An 8,157-nucleotide genomic window follows, 5' to 3' on the forward strand; every position below is an offset into this window, starting at 1 on the left:
TCATTAACAAGTCTAAAGCTACACAAGACAAAGCTTAAATCACACCTGCAGGTCATCAACTTACTTAACAGATCACTTGAGTCTATGTCCAGTATATGTCCAGTGGCTTGTCTCTGATTAACAGACTTCCTTATCTTCACTTAAAACATTCCAAGCCTTTAAACAAATCTTCATTTCTTTAGCCAATCACAAATCAAAGAATCTTTAAACCCACGTATATAACTTACAATGCCCCACTTCAAGATGTCCCGCTTTTTCAGGCCAAACCAGTGTACACTTCCATGTATTGATTTATGACTTTATGTGTAATTCCTGTCTCCCTGAAATGTATAAAACCAAACTATAACCCAACCACTGCAAGACCACTCGCTCAAGGCTTCTTGGGCGTGGCTCTCCGGGACATGATTGCATATAGTCAGCTCAGAATAAACTTGTTTAAATTATTTTACAGAGTTTGGGTTCTTTTCCATTGACAGTAATATTATTCTCCCCCTTTTACAGGTAATTGTCTTAGTCTATTCAGATTGCTATAGCAAAATACCACAAACTGAGTGGCTCATAAACAATAGAAACTTATTTCTCACAGTTCTGGGGGCTGCAAAGTCTAAGGTCAAGACACCAGTAAGATTAGGTATCTGGTAAGAGATCACTTCCTGGTTTGTAGCTGGTGTCTTCTCACTGTCTTCACAAAGCAGGAGGGGCCAGTGAGTCTGGGGGGTGGGAGTGGCCTCTTTCATAAGGTCACTAATCCCATTCATAAGGGCTCCACCCTCATGATCTATAATAATCACCTCCCAAAGGCCCCACTTCCTAATATCTTGAGGGTTAGGGTTTCAACACATGAATTGGGGGTGGGTGGGCCTTAAACATTCAGTCCATTGTGATAACAAAGTGACAGCACAGAGAGATGAAGTAGCTTCCCCAGGGTCAAACAGCTAAAAGTGGCCGAGCCAAAATTCAAATCCAGGCTGTCTGACTTCCCATATTGCCCTTGAACATGAAGAAAAGCACACTTGACAGAAATTAGGTATGCATAAAAGCAAGTTTTTACATGCTGTTAAGATTTTAACTAAGTCTCTTGTTCCTTTTTTTCCTAGTAGTTATCAAGAAAGGTTTGTGCCAGAAATTCCAGGAAAACCCCATGTTGTACAGGGGAATGACCCAAACAAAAACAGCTTTCCATATTTCTAACTTCATCCTTGACCCCACACCCCAGACCTCCAGCATCCTAAGACAAGGAACTCTCCCACTGTAACAAAGAACATGTTGCTCTGACCCTCACAGAATTCCAGCCTAGGGTATATGACATTTACTGAGTTACTTTCCATTTCATTTCATCCTATACCACCTCATGTAACCCTTTTCCATGCTCATTCCCAATCAATCCAGGAGACAGTTTAAAATATTAATAAAACAAAATAAATTCAAGAGATAGAAGATAATTCCATTTAATTTTGATTTTAATTCTAAAAATAGATTTGAGGATAAAGGTTCTCTCCCTCCTTCTACTCCAAAACCCCACCTGAAGTCTGCAGCAATAAGCATAAACAAGGATGTCTTTTTCTTGGCTACCTCCCGAGAACTTCCTCCCCTTCTAAGCTGATCATACCTGCTGTTCTGAATCTGCCCCACCAGGCAGTCCTCCGCTGCCACTGTTTCCAAAGCAGACATTACCTCAAAAACATCTCCACTGCCTCACGAAGGCATTGTCTGCTAGTAATTAACAAAGCAATCATAGTCAAATTCAGATTGTAGTGTATCCATACAAATCATGTTTTTAAATTTACCAACTCTGCAATTTTGGATAAGCTATTTTAATAAATAGCCTTTTATAGATGAAGAGACAAGTTATGATGATCAAAAGAGATAGCTTGTATAGCATACCTAATAAAGTGCCTGGCACCAAGTAAATGCTTAATAAATGATAGCTATCACAATATTTATTATTAAGAGAATCTGTAGAATCGTGTTTAATTACTTGTTTTTATGGACACCTGTCTCTTATTTAATCCTACTTTTCACATAGCTTAAATAAGAAAGGACCTTGGAATTAAAATGTTTAATCATTCTTTTACAGAGATAGTGAGAACATGTGTTACACTGTGTGGGGAGGTGCGATGCACAGAATTCTATTGGGAGAAAGAGAGTGAGAAAGTAGTATCATTTAGTCCTTAGCACAGGTAAGAGGTAGCCAAGGAAAGAACAGGTGAGCCCAGATTGAGGATAACCCCATGAGGCAATGCAAATGGATAAACATTTCCAAGATAGATTTACATGTATATAGCAAGGCCAACACCATAGAAAATATGTAGTCATCTCCCAGTACCCATGGCAGATTGGTTCCAGAACCCCCTCAGATACCAAAATCCCAGGATGCTCGAGTCCCTCATATAAAATGGTACAGTATTTGCATATAACCAATTCATGTCCTCCCATATACTTTAAATCATGTCTAGATTACTAACAATACCTGATGCAATGTAAATGCTATATAGTTATTAGACTGTGTTTTTTAATTTGCATTATTTTTTATTGCTGTATTGTTTTTTTCCCAAATATTTCCAATCCATGATCAGTTGAATCTGCAGATGTGAAACCCACAGATATGCAGGGCTGACTGTATTCTTTTAATATATGAATACAAATAATCAATCAAAGAACTACCTTCAGAAAGTATCTTTTTTGTAAATTAATCTATTCCAGATTCTATGTACAGAAAAGAATACTGGTACATGTCACAATATGCTATGAAGAAATGCTTCTTGTTTTATCACTTTAGGTTTTGTTTCTTTTTATTTAAAAAGACAGAGAAAATAAGATAAAAGAAAAAAGCCTAATAATTAGTGCCATTATTTCTACACTTAGTACGTATCCGTGAATAGAAAATAAAGTTTGCTGCATTCCTTGACATAAAGCTAGGATTCTGACATATTTTTTGTACCTTTAGGTTAATATAACAGAGAGAGATCTTATCAGTGTCCTCATATACAATAGTGATAATAGTACCTACCCCATAGGGTTCTTATGAGGATTAAATGAGTTAATATTTGTGAAGTGCTTAGAACAGCACCTAGCTCACAGGAAGCACTAGTAAGAGTCTGATTGATAAAAAAGAAATGGAAATCAAAATTACTGCAATCATACTAAAAAGGGTCTCAGAAAATCAATATATAACAATAGAAAATGCCAAATAAGACCACAGAGAAACCTATTACGGATTCACAATTCAAGAGTCTGAATAAACAACAATTCTTCAATATAACTGTGCCTGACACATTACATAGTGATCAAATTGTGTAGAACATCATAACTGCTTTGAATGACCATAGTTACAAGAGAGGGAAATTGTTTCACAATAGACATACTCAGAAACATAACTTCTCATTCAAATATATCAAATATATCAGACATACAGCTTTATTTTATAGTTCCATTACTGTCTTAATTATCTAAATCATGTATATGACCAATTAGATTACCAACGCGGAAAACCTTTATTCTTGGGCCTTAATTTGTGGTTTACAAAGTTCAAAGTGCACTTAAGCCACAGTTCATGGGAGTCACTTTTTAGTTAATTGGGAGGAAAAGTGGGGATGAGTGAGCAGGACCAGCATCACGTGGTATGACTGGCCAGCCTCTGGAAACTGTTACTAGGTAAACAGACCTCAGGTACTTTGCTTTAGGATCTGGACCATAAAGTGTCAAAGAGATTATTAGAGCCATCATGGTCTCTCCCCCAAGCTACTGAGCCTGCAGCCTCTCAGTATGTACCGATCTCCCTTTTAAACACCTTTTAATTCTCTGCCACCTCTATCTCCTAGTCCTTTGGTTTTCACTTCAACTAGTTATAAGGTAAAGAAGAAGGGATGGAGTTCAAGACACTTAGGGAAATTAGGAATCACCTAACATGATCCCAAATTTTCCTATCCAACATACCACCTCTATAAATGTCCAAAATATAAAATATAAGGATTATTGTGTTTTTTTAATGTACACTATTATAAAGTATCTAAATTTGTAATATTTTTCTGGCTGAATTACAAATTAACCAAATCATATTTTTAAAACAAGCTCTGGGTATACAAAAATTTTTTTTAAATCATTACAAAACTAATTAGTAACTTTTCCCCTGAAAAAAAGGCAGGCTGAAAACTAGGCCGAAGGAGAATATTTGGGTACAGTATGTAAAGAGTTATACATAAAATAAAAGAAATAAGCATAACAGTTTGAAATCAAGTAATTCTTCAACTTTAAGAGGTTGACCCTTATGGTTGTGAGATAACTTTCATGGAGCAATATGAAATATATAGAAGGAAACACTTGAAAAACATTTGTTGACTGATGTCCAAAACTATATTATATAACTGTTACAAATAATTGGCACATAGGAAATCAATAATTTACCTTCAGCTATGCTATATCACTCAGATTATGTACCAGACAGTATAAATATATACATCTTCCCCAAGTACTTGTGGTCTGCAAAATAGCTTCATCTTATGTTCATTTTAATTGAGAGCATAAAAACAAAACACATGCCCTCAAAAGTTTTTCAACCTCTATCAATCGCCATTAATAATACATGTCACTAAATACCACTTCCTGTCACCATGGCCATGTGTCTCCCATGTTTTTCTCAGCACAGTAGTTATGATCAATACCTACCATGCACAGCAGGTCAGTTAACAATACCTTATCTTTATAGCATTTTTCCTTGAGGTCTCAGGGCCACATTATTTTCCCCAGCCACAAATCTAAACCTCAGTGTTCTGGTAATGAAGAAATCATTAAAAAAAACTATCATCCTTCACAAATGTGCTTTAAAAACCCTACAACACATTGTACTAGATGCTAAATTACCAACCAGTAATCATGTTATCACAGTACAACTAGAAATTGCAAGAGAATGTTGACCCAGAAACCGCCAATAAAGGCTTCCGTGGCTTTAGGCTGCCCAAGCAGGCTTATATAGTTACAAACAGCAGATTTACAATGGCACAATTTAAGGTTAATCCTAACATAACTGACATTTTTGGCTCATTTTATATCTTTAGATATGCTTCATAAATTAAATTACAGAACTCTTCAGGTAGAACACGACTATGGTGCCAATTATTGTACCAGACCATATTTTACAACTTATACCAAAAATCAGAATCAGTTTTACTTCAGCAAATTAAGACCCTTAAGCCTAAAAATTCAGGAAAAGACTCAGGCTTCTGTGAATCAGTGAGTGGTGACTGGTATTTTATACCTGAGGATGTGTAGTGCTATTGCCTGCTTCCACCAGGTGGCTAATCTAAACCATGGACATAAAGCACACTTTCCACTTACATTTCCTAAAGAGATACTATGGATATCATAGTATTTTTTCCTTCATTATCTGGTTATGCACATACCTCAAAACACTAGTAACACAAATAACATGCCAGATTCTTATTTTTCACTCCACTGACACAAGTTTCATTGCATGCTTCAGAGCTTTTACAAATAAACCACTACAACAAAGCAGTGCATGCAATACATGGCTGTTGGTTTCTGTTTAATGACTTTATTTTCTGGCAGAAAATGATAGTTTTGAAGATGCCAAGCTATACTGAATCTTGTGCCGGCGTGAGCTAGCAGCAAAGGCAAAACACCAGGCTTTACTGTGCTAAATTAACAAAGGACATCTCCGTGCTTCAACTCTCAGCCTGTGGGCCACAACACAAATGTGTATGCTAGAACTCAGAGTGTGGGTTTCATCCGGCTGAAAGCACATACAGAGTCCTTGCACTTGAATGTTAGATTTGCTAATAAAGATCTGAAGAAAGCTGCACTCTTGGTACCTCAGAGAACACAAAAATAACTTATTTTTAGTATAAAACATGAAACTATATTCGGTATCTATATTACGTGCCTCGGCTTCAATATCCTGTTTGCCTTTCATGCTTAAATGAGAAATATTTATTTTCTCTCCTGGTTATCTTCTCAAAACTGATCTACTTCACTTTAATCAATGTACCATTTCATTACTATCATCAAAGAGTATTTAGCAGAGCATCTGTGAATCCTCAGCAGGTAAATTTCAGTTTAAAAACAAACCCAATTGTGAAATAATCTGCAAATCGTTATTGCAACTTAAACCCTTTAGTTTCCAATACAGTCTTCTAATGAAGTGACTTTATTTAAATTGCTAGTGAATATGAACAGCCTGAGAAATCTAGTAATCAGGCTAACAGGTGTTGAAATCCCAAAAGAGGGAAGAGGAATATTAGATAATCAGTCTATACCTGACACCTCAAGTAGCTGTAATATCCAGAATTCCAATCAACCTAACTGCATTTCAAAACAATCAGTGCCAGTTTCTTTTCATTAATTACTTTCTAGCAAAAATATACTTTTCATTCCATATAATGTTCTCTAAATGACCTATTCTGACTTATACATTACTTTACTAAGTTGGTTATACAATTCAATTAGTTGGCCATGTTCCAGTTATCAATACGCCACTTCATATTGTTTAAATACGATTTAAAACAAATCATATTAACATATATACAATTTCCTTCTGAACTGATCAGCTTTATTTCTGAAAATGAATGTTTTCTTTCATATTATTGCCCATAAGATAATATCTAAGTATCCAAAAACAAGTCTTCACAATCACAATTTTAATTTACTATTTGTGTCTGCAACACACTAAATATCACAAAATGATTGCTTGGCTTGGAGCCACTGAGGAAACACAAGGGTACCCATAACTTGAGCAATTCCCTATCCAGTACTCGAATGCCCTTGGCAACTGCATCGTGACCCCGTCATCACACTCACAAACACTGATGCAAATAACGCCCAGCTGCCTGCCCTCGGAGGTGCTCTGGATTGCTTCCTTACACAAAAAAAAACACGAGGCATTTTCCAGTTCTTTAAAGCATGAACACAAGACCTCCCAGAAACAAAAGCAATGGCATTGGTGCCAACCATCTCATCGGCAAAGTCTTGGTCCTGCAATAAACTCTGGTATTGCTGGATGTTGGGAAACCCGGGCTACCTTTCCCATCTAGTTACAGGTGCAACACCACCACCCAAAGATAAAGGTCGTTAGAGTCAAAATCCAAACGAACTTCAGAAGCCTCCTCAAAATGCTTCGGCCACAGGAATAAGAACAGGCTCACTTTTCAGAGATTTGTAAAAATCTCTCGTTTGTTCCCCCTACTACCCTCCATTCCCTCCACAAAGAGAATAAACCATAGAATATGAAAGTCCAGAGGTAAATATTTTCATACCTTTTTTTTTCCCCTAAAAGCCTCGATGCCAAAAAAGAGAAGAAGGGAGAGAGGGAGGACAGCGGCTCTCGGAAGGAGGCGCCCCCAGAGCCGCCGCTCGGGGGCAGCCCCCGCCGCGCAGCCCCTCAAGTTGGAGCCAGGACGGCGGCCCGCGGCGCCCGGGGGAAGGTTCCGCGCGCCCACCCCGGCGCCGCGCGGCCCGAACTTTGCTGCCCCTCTGCTCGCGCGCCCGGGCGGCCCGGCGCCGTCCAGCGCTGCGGGGCGGGCGGCTCCCGGGTGCGGGGGAGGCCGCGGCGGCGTCGGGGGCAGACACTGGCCGTCTCCCGGTGGGGACGCGCGCCCCGCGGACTCGGGCGCAGCCTGGCGCGGGCGCCCCTCCCTCCCCGCGCCGGACGAACCCCCGCCTCCCCGGCGTCCCGCCGACCCCTGCCCGGCCGCGGGCGCGCTCGCCTTACCTGGCCGGCGGCGGCCGAGGGCCCGGGAGCCGCTCCGGCGGCGGCGGCGGCGGCGCCTGGGAGGGGAGGGAGGCGCCCGCGGAGGAGGAGCTCGGGCGAGGAGAGAGCGGGCTGGCGGGCGGGCGGCTTTGTCTCCGCCGCGCGGAGCCGCCGACCCTGCGTCACCATGGCAACCGCCGGGGCCCGGGGCCGAGGGGGACCCCCCCCCCATCCCCGGCAAGGGTCCGGGACCTGGCTGGGCCGCCGCCGCCCGGGCCCCTCGCGCTTCTCCTCAGCAGTCTGGGTGTTCCAAAGGGACAAGGACCCCCTGTGCCGCCACCAGCACAAACATACACCCCTCTCAGTCTCCCTCACAAATCTCTCCTCAGCAAGAGGGGAAGGCTAAAAGAGAGAAGCCAGCCCAGGGCAGGTTTTTATTTCCATCCTAGTAGGCA

The 8,157-nt window shown here is 40.7% G+C and overlaps 1 protein-coding gene across 2 annotated transcripts in view; it reads right to left on the minus strand.

The window, feature by feature from the left end:
* The window catches only part of RNF182 (ring finger protein 182), a 50,295-nt gene extending 42,540 nt beyond the window's left edge, over positions 1-7,755 (minus strand). Inside the window, exon 1 of one of the 2 annotated variants that reach the window (XM_069493141.1) lies at positions 7,724-7,755. The gene's annotated coding sequence lies outside the window, so the exon portion shown is untranslated. The remainder of the gene's footprint in view (positions 1-7,723) is intronic. The other variant, XM_069493140.1, reaches the window with a different exon arrangement.
* Positions 7,756-8,157: the final 402 nt, after the last annotated feature.

This window comes from Eulemur rufifrons, chromosome 18 (genome assembly GCF_041146395.1).
Source record: "Eulemur rufifrons isolate Redbay chromosome 18, OSU_ERuf_1, whole genome shotgun sequence".
Classification (NCBI taxonomy): domain Eukaryota; kingdom Metazoa; phylum Chordata; class Mammalia; order Primates; family Lemuridae; genus Eulemur; species Eulemur rufifrons.